Source organism: Euphorbia lathyris, chromosome 5 (genome assembly GCF_963576675.1).
Source record: "Euphorbia lathyris chromosome 5, ddEupLath1.1, whole genome shotgun sequence".
In the NCBI taxonomy this organism is placed as follows: Eukaryota; Viridiplantae; Streptophyta; class Magnoliopsida; order Malpighiales; family Euphorbiaceae; genus Euphorbia; species Euphorbia lathyris.
In genome coordinates this window covers 51,943,916-51,961,314 of record NC_088914.1, presented here as the reverse complement: position 1 = coordinate 51,961,314, position 17,399 = coordinate 51,943,916, and positions in this window count along the sequence as shown.

Below are 17,399 nucleotides of genomic sequence, written 5' to 3'. Positions count from 1 at the left end.
GGTAAGATATCTCACGAGAAGATGTTATCGAATAGGCAAGTTGTGAGGCAACTATTGAATCTGCCTTCCCTGATTCCGATGCAATTTTCTTTTGATGCGCGATAAGAAATTTTTGAACGTTCCCGGCATCCCTATTTGCCAAGACGCCTCTGCGAGTGCATATCAGATCATGAATTACTTTTTGTTGGATGTGAAACCCTGGGTAAGAGAACGAATCTCATCCCATCTCATTGACTTATTATTGAATGGATACAAGCAAAGAATAGTTGCTGAGACTGACTTACCGGATTCAAAGACTTTGACAGCTTGCAAAAAATCCCTTTTCGTCTTAGGCACACAACTGCACACTCTCTGAAATATTAACTTTTACATATATAAGAAAATATGATACTATTTTTAAATACTTTATGTCATTTTTATATTACTATGTTAACACCAACTATTGAAAAGTCCGTTAATATCATGTTAGGAGGTTCAAATTATATTTCCAACTAATAATTATAATTTTATTATCTTTATTAATAAAATGACATATAAAAATACGAGAAAATGTAACAATAATTTTAAATATTCGTGTTGTTTTCGGGTTAGCATATCAACTCTAACCCAACTCAAAAATTTATGTGTCAGTTTCATATCAATCCAAAAATGACACATCACCTACTAAGCTAACCCAAACACTAAATTTGCGTGTCGATTTCGTGTCGTTTAATCAGGTCATGTATTCTTTTACCGCCTCTAATAATGGTAGGGTAAGTGAGATTGGAAGGATGAAGGTGGACATGTGTAACTGTGTGATTGGTTTGGCTTTTTAAATAAGGCCCAGTATTAGGGTAAATACACTCATTGCCACTGAACTTTACATATTTTAACATTGTAACTACTGAACTTCAATTTTTAACGGCATGGATACTGAACTTTATACTTTTTAACACAAATGGCCACTCAAGCCTCAAAACGACCGTTGAAGGTCTCAAAAATATAAAAAAATTGAATAGTTAATGATATTCTAAGGAACTTTAATTCTTGAAAACTTTCGTTTTGATATCATTTAGGTGTTGTTTGGTTAGGAGAGAGTATGAATTTTTAGAGAGAAAGCTCCAACAAAGGTGATTTTGGAAAATAAAAAATGTGGTTCATCGTAAATACTGTTCTGAGCAATTTTAATTCTTGAATATTTTGATTTTGATGTTGTTAACGGTCATTTTGAGGAGTTAGTTAAAATGGAGTTGCCACCAATATTAAAAAGTGTAAAGTTCAGTGGTCATACCGTTAAGAATTGAAGCTCAATGTCCATAATGTTAAAATGGGTCAAGTTCAGTGGTCATAGGTGTAATTTACCCTAGTATTAGTAGGGGAGGTTATGCTAGTGTTTATCTATTTTGGGATTCCGTCCTGATCTGTCAAGGGATTCTGGAAGGGGCTAGTGCTTATGGGTTTATCATCGGATTTTTCCTTAGAAAAATGCTATTCTTAGCAATTATTCCACATATAGACCCGGGTTAAAAATTTTGCACATGTCTTGAGTGTCGTTTTATGCTTCACACGGCCTGTTGGTCGGGCCACACGTCATGTGAATTAACTTATTTTGGGCAGAAACATCAGAATGCTACCCACACGCTGTGTGAGTAGCCTTTGGCTTGTGCGTTTAGGAACTTATACAGCTCACATAACGTGTGAGCTATTTGTAAATGAACTTTATTTTAAATTTACTGTACTTTTTATTTATATAAAGCTAAAAATAAATTTTTATTTTGAGGGCCAACAGATAATTTAATCACTTAAATTATACAAAAAATGATCAGTAGTTTGATTCTTACTAGAGAAAAGAATTGTAGCCGTCCGTCAAGCACCCACAAATCTTGATAAGTTGGGTACTTCAGGACCGATCCTGAGATTTTAGAAGCTCATGGACGATTTACCAAGTGGGGCTCTAATAAATAAATACAAGTAAAAAATAAAGTAGAAAAGTCAACTGTATAAAAAGAAGATTACTTAAAAATGACATTTTTTTGTTATCTAATAAAAACATTTCATATGAAAAAACATTTTATATTCCTTTAAATACCCAATTTCTTATACAAAATTATGTCTGTGAGCATTTTTAGATAAAATTCTCAAATTTAATAAATTATGAAATAGTTCTAATAGATTTTATGCTCTTCAGGACACAAAGCATGATAACAGAAAAATGAAAAACCAAATGTGAAAATCTTATCAGTTGACGGGATTTACCGGCTAAGTTCTTGAAATTGGAAGATTTTGATGCGTTTCTCCCAAATTGCTTTTGAAGACCAAGTAAATCAGAATCTGATAGAGTTTCTCAAAGAAAAAAAAATTAGCAATTGAAAGTTTCACAGTGAGGTGATTCGAGAACATAATTGATTATATAGCTGATGAATTGATGATGAACCGAAGATGAATGATAATATTACCATCTAATATATTTTGAGATTGGAATGTGATTAAAGGAGAGAGAGATAAATTAGAAATTTTATTAGGATTAATGGTGGGAGGGATAATTATGGAAAGACTCTCACATAAATTAGAGAATTGATGTCCAGCATTTTTATTAGGAAATTTAGAAAGAATACGAGGTAAATTAGAAAATTTGACAACACTGCTTAGTAACTAATGCCCATATTTTTAATCAAGTATATTTTTTTTTAATTTAATTTAATGCCAACGGTTTTTTTTATAATAATAATGCCAACATTTATAATTTGGAAAGAATATGATGACAATGTTTTTAATCAAAGTATAATTTTTTTTTTTGAATTTAATCAAGTATAATTTAAAAGCCTACAATAGTATTATACATTATTATAATTGGGGCCCTTCTCATCCCTGGGCAGTGGCGAATACAAAGCTGCTCGGCTGGGGGAGCCAATTTAACACCAAGCTGAGCCGCCCAATTTTACACCAAGCAAAAACGTAAAAAAAAGCAACGATATAAAAAGTAGTAGCTATACCAATAATTCCAATAAAAGGTAGTTAAAAAAATACACCGCTAATTAGTTCCTATTAGCAGAAGGCAACAACCTATTAACAACTTTAGAACTATCAATAGGTGGCAAGAATATTCTTCGAGATTTCATATTCTGAAAATTTTGCAAAATCAGCTCATGATCAATATTAATGAAAATTTGTTTCTCAATATAACACATCAAACAATCTCCAAGCAAATCATCTCCCATTCGGTTGCGCAAATCCGTCTTGATAATGTTCATTGCAGAAAAACATCTTTCAACTGTAGCTGTTGCAACAGGTAAGACCAATGCTAACTCGATAAGTCGATAAACCAAACGATAAGTGGTGTGACATTTGTGTTTCGCCAACTTCTTTGCAAGCTCACCAATATCACGAAGACCATAGAATGCTTTATTCAATCTTACATCAGTAATGTAGTTTTTAAGTTGATGGTGAAGCTCAATCAACTCAGAGGAGGAAAAATCTTCCGAATACAACCCAGCAAAATAAAGCAGTCTTTCATGATCAAAAGTAGCAAAAGAATCAGAAGGATCAAGACATGTTATGCACCTAAGTAGCTCTGAACTTGCCTCGGTGAAACGTTTGTCTAATGATCCAGAAATATCATCAATTACCTATAATAAAATAGTTCATGAAATGATTAAATATGTCATTCATATTATTTCATTATAATTTATATAAATGAAGAGAAATAAAATACCTTCAAAAAAGTGTCTGTATGAAGATGGTGGTAATACGTCTTTTGTACTCCATCAATAAGACGTCTAGCACGAAATTTAATGACATCATCCATATTAGATACGTCTATTTCTCGTGCATTACAAAAATCAGTGACTTCTTTCAATAGATTATCCCAACCGTCTTCCCTATATGCTTCCAAGTTCTTTTTCACCAATTGAATCATACGGATAGCATTTCCTAAATTTTGACCCTTTACTTGTAGGATTTGTGACAATTCATTTGTCATTCCCAAAATATTCAAATGTCACCATTTTTGCAAGCACATTCCCAGCACTCCCTCGACTTTTCTCATCATAGCCATCCACATGTGTAGTTTTAAGCACTTCTTCTATTGAATCCCACATGTCAAAAAGACAGACTAAAGTTTTATAATGGGAACCCCAACGTGTATCACCTGGTCGAGCTAAATTGATTTCTTGATTCTTGCCCTTTCCTGTAGAAATTTCATGGTTCTGTATTTTGTTTACTACCTTCTCATGATGTAGTTTCAGAAGAGAATCCTTCCTTTTACAGGAAGCTCCAACAATATTCACAATCATAGGAATGTAATCAAAACAGGTACTCACTGCTCTGTTTTATGCTGCAGCAGCCACAACAACTAATTGAAGTTGGTGAGCAAAACAATGAATATAAAATGCATGCTTGTTTTCATTTAAAATGAGTGTCTTTAAACCATGAAGCTCGCCACGCATATTAGAAGCCCCATCATAACCTTGACCTCTTAGTCTCGATATTGATTATCCATTCTTCGCAAAGAAATTATCAATAGCTTGTTTTAAGCACTCTGCAGTAGTTTCACTAACATGTACTACCCCAATAGAACGTTCAATCACCTCTCCCAGATTATTCACATATCTCAAAACCACAGCCATTTGCTCCTTTACTGAACAATCCCGAGCCTCATCAACCAACAGAGCAAAGAATTTATCCCCAATCTCATTGAGGATAACTTTTCTCGTCTCACTTGCAGAAGCTTCTATAATTTCCCTTTAAATTGTGGAAGAAGTCAATTGATTATTTCCTAGAGCATTTAAATCCACTACCTTCCTTACCTCTTCACTAAGGTCACTAGTATACTTGAGAAGTTCAAGAAAGTGACCCCGACGTATTGAGTTTGGAGACTCATCATGTCCCCGAAAAGGCAAACCTTCTTGCAAAAGATGTCGAATGGCACATGCAACAGCTGTTAATCGAGTACGATAATCAACCTCAATTGCAGAACATTTTGATGATAACACATAATCAATATTCTCCCTTTGATTTTGATATTGCAACCACTTTTGTTTAGCATAACCGTGTGCACTGTTCTGACCTCCCTCATGGCCAATAAAATTTTCTAAAGCTTTTCTCCAATTAGTATAACCCATCTGTGTAAAGGCAGTATCCCCATATTTATTACCAGTGGCAAACAAATAACAACATAAACAATATGCAACATCCTTAAACACACTATACTCTAGCCACTGATGTTTTTCAAACCATTTACTTTGAAATTTCCTATTATGTCCACTAGTGAGAGTAAATGGAAAATTATGCTTAAATGGTTGACAAGGGCCTTTAGCCACATACCGTCTCCTCAATGTATCTCTGATGTCACTATGATAAGTATCAATTGGTTTACGCAATCCCGGATCACCAATTATATCTGTTGGGGTTTAGTGTCCTATAGACAATTGTTCTAGGATATAAACTTAATGTAAATGAAGTGTTCTTTATATCATTTGTTATAATAAGATATGGTTTCATAACTATATAAAGACAACCTCTTTTAAGAACTAAATAAGTCTAATAAAAGGAAATCCATAAGTTTGTTTAAAGTGATTATAAAGTGTTCATACAAGCATGAAGTGAGACGAAACTTTATAATAAACTAATAAACTTAAAACCGCTCCAAGTCAAGTAATATGTTTAAAAATAGGATTGACACATCACTATTGAGACTTGCATGTAACAATGTCTTCTGTCGAGACAGAGAGCTGATCTCACAAGCTTCAGATATGCAGATATCTGGACAGTTACATGGATCCGATGAAAGGGAGTTCATTAGGATTGGGGACCCGACTTGAGATAACAGGATGGGTAGATTTATCCTTGTCACCTGTTAATCTCATTGGTATTGATAGGTATAAGTAATCCTAACACTCAAAGGAATGTTAATTAGTGATTCTGGATTATGGAATATGATGCTTTGATCCCGTTGTAACACGATCCATAACAGAGATGACTCTGGGATGTGAACGGCAGACGTTGGGTATCACAGGAAATAATTGCAGGATAGTTATACATTGGATTGAGCATTTGTCACTCCTGATAAATGGGAGATACGTCCAAGGATCGCTTGTGGAAGACTTGACTCTAAATCCTTACAAGGTGATAGCTTAAGACTTGAAATGCAGATTTCACTTAACCTATCTAATTGGAGTTAACTTGGCATGTACAAGTAAAACGAACGTCTCGCTATATGTGACTTGACATTATCCATAGTCATAAGATTCTGTTCAAAGATGTAGTTGATAAAGGATCGAATTATATTGTAACTAATACGGAAAGGTCAACGACGGAATCAACCTGTCTTCTTATAGCTCTGGGGGAATGTTTCGGATCTATTAATCACATTTCGCGTACTCCTTCCGTTATGCAAAGATTAAATATAATTTTGAGAAAATTAATTTAATGGTTGCATACGGCTAGAAGCAATAAGAACCTAATGGGTCACACATAAGACTTGGAGCCCAAAAGAGAAACAGATGTTAATTAATTGATCGAAGCCCAACTGAGTCCACTAAGGCCCAGTACATAGGGGGGGCAATTTTATGTATATAAAATACATAAATAATTAATTTGATTTTTAACAATTCTAATTAGATTATGATTGTGAATTAAATTAATTAAAGGATAAATAAGTTAGGAGGTTTAATGAGATTAAATTGCTTCTATTATTATCCTGTCAAGTTATTATTATTATCTTTATATTTAGATATACAGTCAAACCTTCATAAATTAATACTCGATAAATTAATAACCTCTTTAAAATAATAATTTCTTCTGGTCCCGACTTGGGCCATATCACTAATTTTATACTCGATAAATTATTTTTTAAGTAAAAGTTGGGTTACATGCTAAGATCGGAATGCAAAGATCCCAACTAGATTGGCAACTTCACAAAACCAATCAAAAACCCAAACCCGGATAAATTAATAACCTCTATAAATTAATAAAATTTCATGGTCCCAACATTATTAATTTATAGAGGTTTTACTGTAATTATAGATAATAACTAATAAGAATTTTATTCCGAATTAAATTCTTATTCAGTAACCTAATTCTATCTAACTAAGGTTTAGATACAAGAGAGTATATATACCCCCCCCCCTCCTTACATGAGAATTTCGGCCAACCCTAGCTAACCGAAGAGAGAGAATTTCGACACCCCCAGTTGAGGATGAAATAATCCACCGCTTCCTCTCGTTTCAATTGATTATTAATCTCTTTCTCTTATCCTTGATCTTGTGTTGATTTATTAGAGGCAATCTACTTTGGTTGCTTTTATACGGTTGAGTTCTAATCATATTTTGAATTGTGTTTTTGTCTTGTGCTCAGGAACTCGGAGTAAGAGTAGTGGGCACTACGATTGCAACGGTAGATAGATCTTCAAAAGGTATTTCCTTCTATCCCTCTTTATATGAAATAACGATTAACGGATCTTGGTTAATGGAAAAAGGTTAAAATTTTTATATTTCCGCTGCCAAACGTTAGCCTATTTTCCTTCAGTGGTATCAGAGCCTGCGTTAAATCCGTTATTTCATATATGAAAATTAAGAAGTTTTTCAATCAGATTGAATGAATATTTATAGTTAGGTTAATTAACGAAACTGTTTTGATTAATTAATTCTAAAGATAAATAAGTTTTAATTAATTGTTAATTAAAATAGATTATGTATATGTTCCTAATTATTTTGGTTGATAATCATTATAACAAAATCTATTAGTTTTATAGTTAGATTAATATATATATATATATATATATATATATATATATATATATATATATATATATATATATAACGGAAAATCTTTAATAGGTTTTTTCTTATTTTCTGAAAATCGTTTTAAAACCGTTTTAAAACTGATATATATATATATATATATATTATTTAAAAAAAAAATTGGACAGCAGCTCAGGCGCAACCCGACCACTATCCTGCGGTTGCTGCCTCACGGCAGCAACCGCACAGCGGCGGACCAGACGCAATGGCTGCTGCCAAACGGCAGCAGCCACGTGTCCGGGCCCGTCCCGAAACCTACATATTTTAAAATCGTTTTAAAATAGTTTTTAAATATATTTATATACATATATGTTTCAGAAATTAATAGTTTTCTGTTTTTGATTATCGGATAAAAGAATTTATTTAAAAGTTTGTTTTACCTATTTGTAAATCAAAAGTATTAAATGAATTAAAATCAAAATAACCGGGATATGCATATATAAGATTGTGTATAGTTGTATTAATCTAATATGTAATTGCTAAATATTGGATGAAAGTTAATTTGACAAGTTAATGCGATTAACCTAAATATTACATAAATATTTTATGTAATCAACCAATTAAATTTATTTAATTGAGTCTGTGTATGTTTGGAGTTATGGATATATTTGGACCCTCTATTTAGTCTTTTGGTATTTTTGAAATAGGGCTTGCGTGTCCTGCCTATCTACTATCTATTGTAATTTCTCCTCTCATCTAATTCCCTTCAAGATAATTGAAGTTTTCTTTAGTAGTATAGAAATTAATATGTAATTTCAAGGCGCCATGGAGAAGACGGAGGACCTAAAGAGAAATATGTAATAGTTAGTATTTCCCTAGGTTTGGCCTTTTATTCCGTTTCTGGCTCAACGGAATAATTTAGATAATATGACCATAACACAATGTATGTGTCTGATGTATGCTAAAGCAAATCAAGACTAGGTTAGATTATGAGACTTAAAATAAAAATCTCTCACTAATTAAAAGTTAAGTAAATAAGCAAGTTATTAAAATCGGTTGCCCCTCCCTAATATTATAATTCAGCCGACAGTATTGGAGGCCTTTGGGTTGTTGAGTAAACTCTCAAGCTCGGGGTCTTATAGTAACACCTGAATTATCGAAAAATCGTTTTTCATGAATATGGGGTAATACTTAAATTAGATTATGATAATTGGATGGGTAAACTCATGTTATCATAAACTAATGGGCAATATGGTTGGGATTAATATGAATAACATATTAGTTACTAATGTGGTTAGTAACCCAATAACCTAGGAATCACATTATTGATGTGATTGATTGCATGAATCTACCTAACAAATGAGACTAGCTTGTTGAGTAAACTCAAGGTGAAATCTCAGGAGTTAGGATCCTAGCTCACTAAAGGATTTGTGAAATTCTTCGAATTAATATGGAGGGCTATTAATTTGGCAAAATAGTGGGAGCAATTTAAAATAAATTAAAAGACCTATAATTTTAGATTGATGTACTTTAAAGCAAATGAGTCTTCATAGCCGCAACCTTATTAAAGCTATTAAGAGGCTTAGCCCCTCATTTGATATCCTTAAGTTCAGCCACATTTTCCGGGAGCAGAACCGTGTTGCAGATCACTTGGCGGCGGCAGGCCATGAGGGGGTGTTAGGTGTTTCTACCCTTACCGTTCCCCCTATCGCTCTTTCTCCTCTTCTTTTAGAGGATAGGATTAGGGTTAGCTTTCCTAGGCTAATCCCGGTGTAGTTGCTTGTTTTGTTTTGCTTTCCTTTCCTTTTCTACCAAAAAAAAAATAACATACATTTACTCTTTCTCACTCTCAGGTTAAATTAAAACACTCCTAAAATCATGACTAAAACCAATCTGCAGAATATACTTACCGATAACCAGTTGAACGGTTCAAACTTCACCGACTGGTATCGCAACCTCAAAATCGTTTTGAAGTTCGATAAGATAGGGTATGTACTTGATACACCGATACCCCCTAACCCGGCTGATGATGCTCCCATCGAAGAGATCGATGCTTACCAAAAGCACAAGGCTGATGACGATCATGCGGGATGCATCATACTTGCATCGATGACACCGGAATTGCAAAGGCAACATGAGGAAATGGATGCCTATTCCATCATCATGAACCTAAAGGAGTTGTTTGGGAAACAGACTAGCTGCAAACGCTACGAGATATCAAAATTGTTATATTGTTGCAGGATGCAAGAGGGCACATCTGTGATGACACATTGTGTCAAGATGATTGACTATATTACCAAGCTTTCTAATATTGGATTCGCGATGAATAACGAACTAAGTGTGGACTTAATTCTTCAATACCTCCCAGAGAGTTATTCACAGTTCATCATGAACTACCAGATGAATGACTTGCAAACCTCTCTTGAAGAGCTTGCAAACATGCTCAAGACAGTTGAGCCCAATATGAAGAAAGACAAGGCAATACCAGCTCTTGTCATAGAGGGATCAAAGAAGAGGAAAGGGAATTTTCCCAATCCTAAACATTCCAAGAAAGGCAAGAGGGCCATGCCCACTAGAGCTAAAGGAAAGGAAGTGAAGAAGCCCAAAGGAGAGTGCCACTTCTGTGGTAAAGACGGACATTGGAGAAGGAATTGCAAGGAGTACCTAGCATCCCTTAAGAAGGGAAAAGACGGTGCTTCAACATCTGGTATGTTTTATATTGAAATAAATACAATTTCACAGTCTGAATCTTGGGTACTTGATACCGGATGTGGATCTCATATTTGTACGAATATGCAAGAACTAAATCGGACTAAGGAATTGAAGAAGGGAAGCGTAAACTTGCGAGTAGGAAATGGAGCAAGAGTTGCCGCCCTCGCTGTTGGAGATTATGCTTTGAGTTTGCCCTCTGGGCTTGTAATAGAATTAAGGAACTGTTTGTATGTTCCAGAAATGTCTAGAAACATTATTTCTATTAGCTGTCTTGTTGATGACGGCTTTCATATTTCAATAAAGAACAAACATTGCGAGTTTTATAGAGATGTGATTTTCTATTTTTCAGGAATATCACAAAATGGGATTTATGTGCTAGATGACAAAATTTTTGTATTCGCGATTGATACCAAAAGACATAAGCTAGATAATTCGACTTACTTGTGGCATTGGCGTTTAGGCCATATAAACAAAAGACGCATGCTTAAGCTACATCAAGATGGGCTTATAGATTCAATTGATTCTGAATCATTGGAAACATGTGAAGCCTGTTTAAAAGGTAAAATGACAAAGACACCCTTTAGCAATAAAGGTGAGTGTGTATCAGACACTCTAGGATTAATACATTCAGATGTATGCGGTCCTATGTCAGTCCAAGCAAGAGGAGGATTCAGATACTTCATAAGCTTCATAGACGACCATACCAGATATGGCTATGTTTACTTGATGAAGCACAAGTCCGAAGCTTTTGAGAAATTCAAATGCTTCAAGAATGAAGTAGAAAATCAATTAGGAAAGAAAATAAAGATACTTCGATCCGATCGAGGTGGTGAATATCTTTCAGATGATTTCCTGAATTATCTAACTGAATGTGGGATATGCTCACAATGGACACCTCCTTATACACCATAACACAATGGTGTATCCGAGAGGAGGAACCGTACCTTACTAGATATGGTGTGATCTATGATGAGCATAGCATTACTTCCAAAGACATTCTAGGGCTATGCCTTAGAAACTGCCCTCTTCACCCTAAATCAAGTACCAACTAAATCCACCAGTTCCACACCATATGAATTGTTCGTTGGTAGGAAACCCACATTTTCATTCATGAGAGTATGGGGTTGTTCAGCATTTGTCAAATGCGTAGTGTCAGACAAACTAGATTCTAAATCTGATAAATGTTTCTTCATTGGATACCCTAAGGAAACTATGGGGTATTACTTCTATCATCTAGATGATCAGAAAGTAATAGTATCTAAGCACGCAACCTTCTTGGAGAAAGAGTTTCTCGAAGAAACAGAAATGGGAAGCATGATTGAACTTGATGAAGTTCAAGAAGAAGAAACACCGACTGAAACAACAGAGGCGGTTGAGGAACTCGAAGTAGTCTCAATGAACGAGACTCAAGTGCCACCTACTCGTAGATCACAAAGAGTTCGTGAACTTCCAATTAGATATGGTTTTTTAGTGGGAGATGATGATGAGGTTCCCGTGTTAGACGACGAACCCGAAAACTATGAAGAGGCTCTAACCAGTCCAGATTCTAAAGCATGGCTCAAGGCCAAGGATTCTGAAATGGATTCCATATACACCAACCAAGTGTGGACTTTGGTTGATCCACCCGAAGGGATAAAACCCATTGGGCACAGGTGGATCTTCAAGAATAAGACTGACATGGATGGAAAGGTTAGCACCTACACAGCTAGGTTAGTAGCGAAAGGATATCGTCAGAAATAAGGAATTGATTATGACGAAACTTTCTCTCATGTGGCTATGTCCAAATCAATCAGAATAATGCTCGCTATTGCCGCTCACTACGATTACGAGATTTGGCAAATGGATGTGAAAACAACTTTCCTAAACGGAAACCTGCTTGAGGATGTATATATGATGCATCCTGAAGGTTTCACATCAAAGGATGCAAACAAGGTTTGCAAACTACAGAGATCCATTTATGGACTCAAGAAAGCATCGAGAAGCTAGAACAAGCATTTTGACGAAACCATAAAACAATTTGGTTTCGAACAAAATTGCGAAGAAGCTTGCATTTACAAGAAAGCAAGTGGGAGCTCAGTTGCATTTCTCATATTATATGTGGACGATATATTACTAATGGGAAATGATATAGCTCTACTACAGCCGGTGAAAGTATGGTTATCAGGTAATTTCTCCATAAAAGACCTTGGTGAAGCAGCTTATATACTTGATATAAAGATCTACGAAGATAGATCAAGAAGACTGATTGGTCTTTCACAGGCTACATACATTGAAAAGGTGCTAAAGCGGTTTAGCATGCTTGAATCGAAACGAGGTAACTTACCCATGGTACATGGAGTAAAGTTAAGCAATCATCAATGTCCTAAAACCGAAGATGATAAGAAACGCATGGCTGTAATCCCGTACGCCAGCACAATCGGTTCGATTATGTATGCTATGCTTTGCACTAGACCTAACGTAGTGTTCGCGTTAAGTATAACGAGTCGTTATCAAGGTAATTCGGGAGACGAGCATTGGAATGCCGTCAAGAACATTCTTAAGTACTTGAGAAGGACTAAAGACATGTTCCTAGTGTACGGAGAAGGGGGTCTAAAAATAGAAGGATTTTCAAATGCCAGTCATCTCATAGATGAGAACGATTTTAGATCCCAATCAGGATACCTGTTTATCTTGAATGGGGCCGCTGTAGGTGTCGTGGCCTCGCCCGGGCGGACCGGAGGGTGGACACCGTTGACGACAGATGCTGTGATTAGCGCCGAAAGCAACCAATCACGGAATCAAGCTGCTCGGCAGGGCCGGAGCTCGGAGTATGGAAGAGTCGCCACCCACGAATGGGAAATGAACATCGATCCCTTGCGGGAGACAGGTGAGGGTTCGGGAAACTTAGGTACGAGCCAAGAAGGCTAGCTCCTTTCCGGAGAAAGGCTACTAGGCACCCCGACATCGCCTGGTTATGAACCACCGGCCTCCTACTTAGCGTGTTAGGCGATAACGGACTAATCGCATATTTCTTTAAGTTTAAAATTCATTTGAAACCTTTTCTTTCTCGCTTTGAAAACCGTTTTGAGCATGTCATTGAAAGCCATTTTAGTAAGGAATCACCCATTTTGCATGAATTTAAAATATATAGGAGAGAGAGGGAGATAGAAGTAAGAATTGATTTATTTACAGTGTGGTTTTATACTTCAATTTATATGTTAATTCTAAGCTAACCTCATTCAAAAACAAGCTTTTATTTATGGCTCGTACCTTAATCGCCGTTGGAACGATTTAGGTACGTTTCCAAAACCCCGTTGATTTTCATGATTTCTACTCAAATCGCTGTTGGAACGGTTCGAGCGTTTGAAAACGTGAGATAAGAAGCTTTAACAAAAACATGATTAAGCATACAAGTCCGTTTGTTTTTGTACAAAACCATTTGGATAGGAAAACAATTCAAAACTTCATTATTTACAAGTAAAAAACGATTTTAATTACAAGGTTCGCTTAATCCGTCGTTGGAACGGAATAAGGTTTCAACACGTGATATTTTGGAAATCGTTTGAAAATGGTAAAAAACCAAAAAAACCTTTTATTTACATTTGGAATCTCTAAAAATCTTTAGTTTAAATAATCAAGTTGAAATCTCTTTTTTGTGGTTTATTTCCCATTTTTCACTCAATTGATCTTTACTTGAACATATTCACAAGAATGAACCATTTAAATCCCAAAATTCACCAAATAAAACCAATTTGAAATATGTACACGTAAATGCCAAAAAGGAAGGGTGAATATGCATATATATATACATTTTTATCTAAAAATAAGGATATATCTATAGATTAAAAAGGTAAAAGATGCTATATTATATAACTAAGTATATGTATAATAATAAAAATGAAAAAGAAATACTAAGTATAATACATTTTCATTCTAATTAAAAATATGTAAAAATAATGGACAAAATTCGTAAATAGGAAAATAACATTTATCCCAAAATAGTTTCACATAATAATCATATAGAAAATAGCCCCCACCCTAAATAATAGCTAATATGACTTAAATGAACCAAAAGCTATATATATATACAAATATGCTACTTTACAAAACTAAATCAAAATGAATTAAGTTTCAAATATGAGATAAAAAGGTACATAATATATAATTAATAATTATAGGACCCAAAAATAACTTTCATAAATATATTACATTATTATATAAGGATCAAATGTCAAAAATTTAAGAAAATGGGTTTAAAAGAGCAATTTTCGAATTCCAGCAGATTGCCGACGGAAAATCCGTCGCTAAACAGCTATTAGTGACAGAAAACGGTAAATTACAGGATCAGTCCAACAGTTTCCAGATTTATTAAAATACTTCAAATCTAATCTATTCTATCATTTTGGGTCTCCGAACTACCCAAATTGGATCATAGTCTATAACGGAGACTCCTAAAACGATGTTTTATTTCAAAACGTTATATAAAAAATATTTTTAAAATCTATATTTACAACGTTTTAATCCCGAACTCCCCTTAAATCGGGTCACGGTTCGTGTTGGGACTTTAAAACGAGGTTTTATTTCAAAACAAAACAAAACGTTTATTTAATACGAGACGGGAATTAAATAAATACGAAAAAAATAAGTAAATGTGCTAAATAAATAATATCTAACTAAATAAATAAAAACTATGACATAAATAAATAAATAAATAAATAAAACGAGTCTAGTTCCTCAGATAATACCTCAAGATCGGTATCTGCGGCCAATGTCGGTTGATTCCACGAGTTATGATTTTTTTGGTGTTTTTTATGATTTTGGTAAAATATTTAACTTTTACGAATTTTTGATTTTTTTTAGGAAAAAAATATTTTTCCCAAAAAATTCACTCTCTCTCTCTAAAAAATGTCTTAGAGTGAGAAGCTCTCCCAAAAATCCCTCCTCCCCTCAAATGCATGGGGATCCGTGCCTTTTATAGGCACGGATCCCGAAGGTTGGGCGGATGCCCAACCTTAGTTGGGCGCGCGCCCAACACCGTTGGGCGTCCGCCCAACGAACGTTGGGCGTTCGCCCGACGTCGTTGGGCGTCCTCCCAACGAACATTGGGCGTTCGCCCGACGTCGTTGGGCGCCCGCCCATCGAACGTTGGGCGACGTCAATCGTGCGTCGGGCCACGCCCAACGCTTGACGGGCGACGCCCTCCGTCCGACAGGCGATGCTCAACGCTCGGCTCGTCGAGCGGGCGCTCGACGCGCCGCGCGCCGTTATTTACGGAGCGACAATCGTTGCCGGGAGCGACGTTGGTCATGCATCGGTCGACGCTCGACCTCCGGGGCCCTCTTATTTATCGATATGACGATGAACGTGCCCGACCTTACTCAGGAAATGCTGAATTTGTTAGCGGGGCTATCACATGCCGGCTCTTCGAGTTTCCCTTTGATTTTTAAATTTCTTAACTAATTGAATCAACCGCTTTAGCCGTTTGTCGTGGGTTTTCATCACAGGTCCTCCGACTCGGTATCTACAATTGCCCCTACTTTTCTATTTTGACAGTGATGTGTGTGTTTTGAAAATGTTTTTCGCGAACGCAACACATGCAATGGAAATATATTAAAGTAAAAGACACATATAGAGTAGGAGGAGGAATACCTGATCTCCGCGCCGCACGCGCCTGCCTTGTCTTCAATCTTCACTTTGGCTGTCCCGTCCTTGCCTCTGAATCGGCTGCCGGCGGATGCTCCTTCTGGGGACCCTAGTCTCTAAATCGACCGCAGGTAAAATGGCTCTTTCTAGCAACCATGGTCTCTAAATCGACCGAGGGTAAAATGGCTCTCTCTAGCAACCATGGTCTCTAAATCGACCGCAGGTAAAATGGCTCTTTCTAGCAAGCCTGGTCTCTAAATCGACCGCAGGTAAAAATGGCTCTCTCTAGCAACCCTGATCTCTAAATCGACCGCAGGTAAAATGGCTCTCTCTAGCAACCCCGGTCTCTAAATCGACCGCAGGTAAAATGGCTCTCTCTAGCAACCCCGGTCATCGACCGCAGGTAAAATGGCTCTCTCTAGCAACCCTGGTCTATAAATCGACCGTAGGTAAAATGGCTCTCTCCAGCAACCCTGGTCTCTAAATCGACCGCAGGTACAATGGCTCTCTCTAGCAACCCTGGTCATCGACCGCAGGTAAAATGGCTCTCTCTAGCAACCCTGGTCTCTAAATCGACCGCATGTAAAATGGCTCTCTCTAGCAACCATGGTCTCTAAATCGATCACAGGTAAAATGGCTATTTCTAGTGACCCTAGTCTCTAAATCGACCGCAGGTGTGTAGTGATGCATATAGATGGGTGGATTTAGCCTAATCTATGGATGCATGTAACCACCTATGTGTGTGTATGCAGGTGACTGTGCGTGTGTTTGAATGTATGTAAGCGTGGCCTATGCATTTTGCTTTATGCGGATGTATGGACATGTGTGTATGCAAACTATGTATGTGCGGATGAGCTGGTCGGATGGATTCCCTTTTCATAGGCTTGAGGGTTTTGGTAGTTTCAGATCGAGAAACGATGTTTCAGGCCATCCCCAGGGTGTGCAAGGATGAGGACGAGCTTAAGTTTGATACCAAGGGTTGTAAGGACGGGGATTTGGTCTTGATGAGCTTGTGTCAAGGGGCTATTGCCTTTAACCCGAGATTGATGTATTCATTTTTTCCCTAATTTTTGCTTGAGCCGCCCTTTTCGGGTTTTCAACTCAACGGGATCTCTCTGATATTCTCTATCTCTCCTTTTGCATGAACCGCCCCTAGGCGTTTTCAATTCATCTTTTCTATATCTCACAAATTTTCTCTATCTCTCCTTTTGCTTGGATCGCCTCTTTTGAGGTTTTCAATCCAACTCTTTTTTTGTTCAGTTTTTTCTTCTTTTTTCCTTAATCGTAAATGATACTGGATAGCACAGGGGGTTCATATCTACGGGCCACTTCTATGCTGAGCATTTG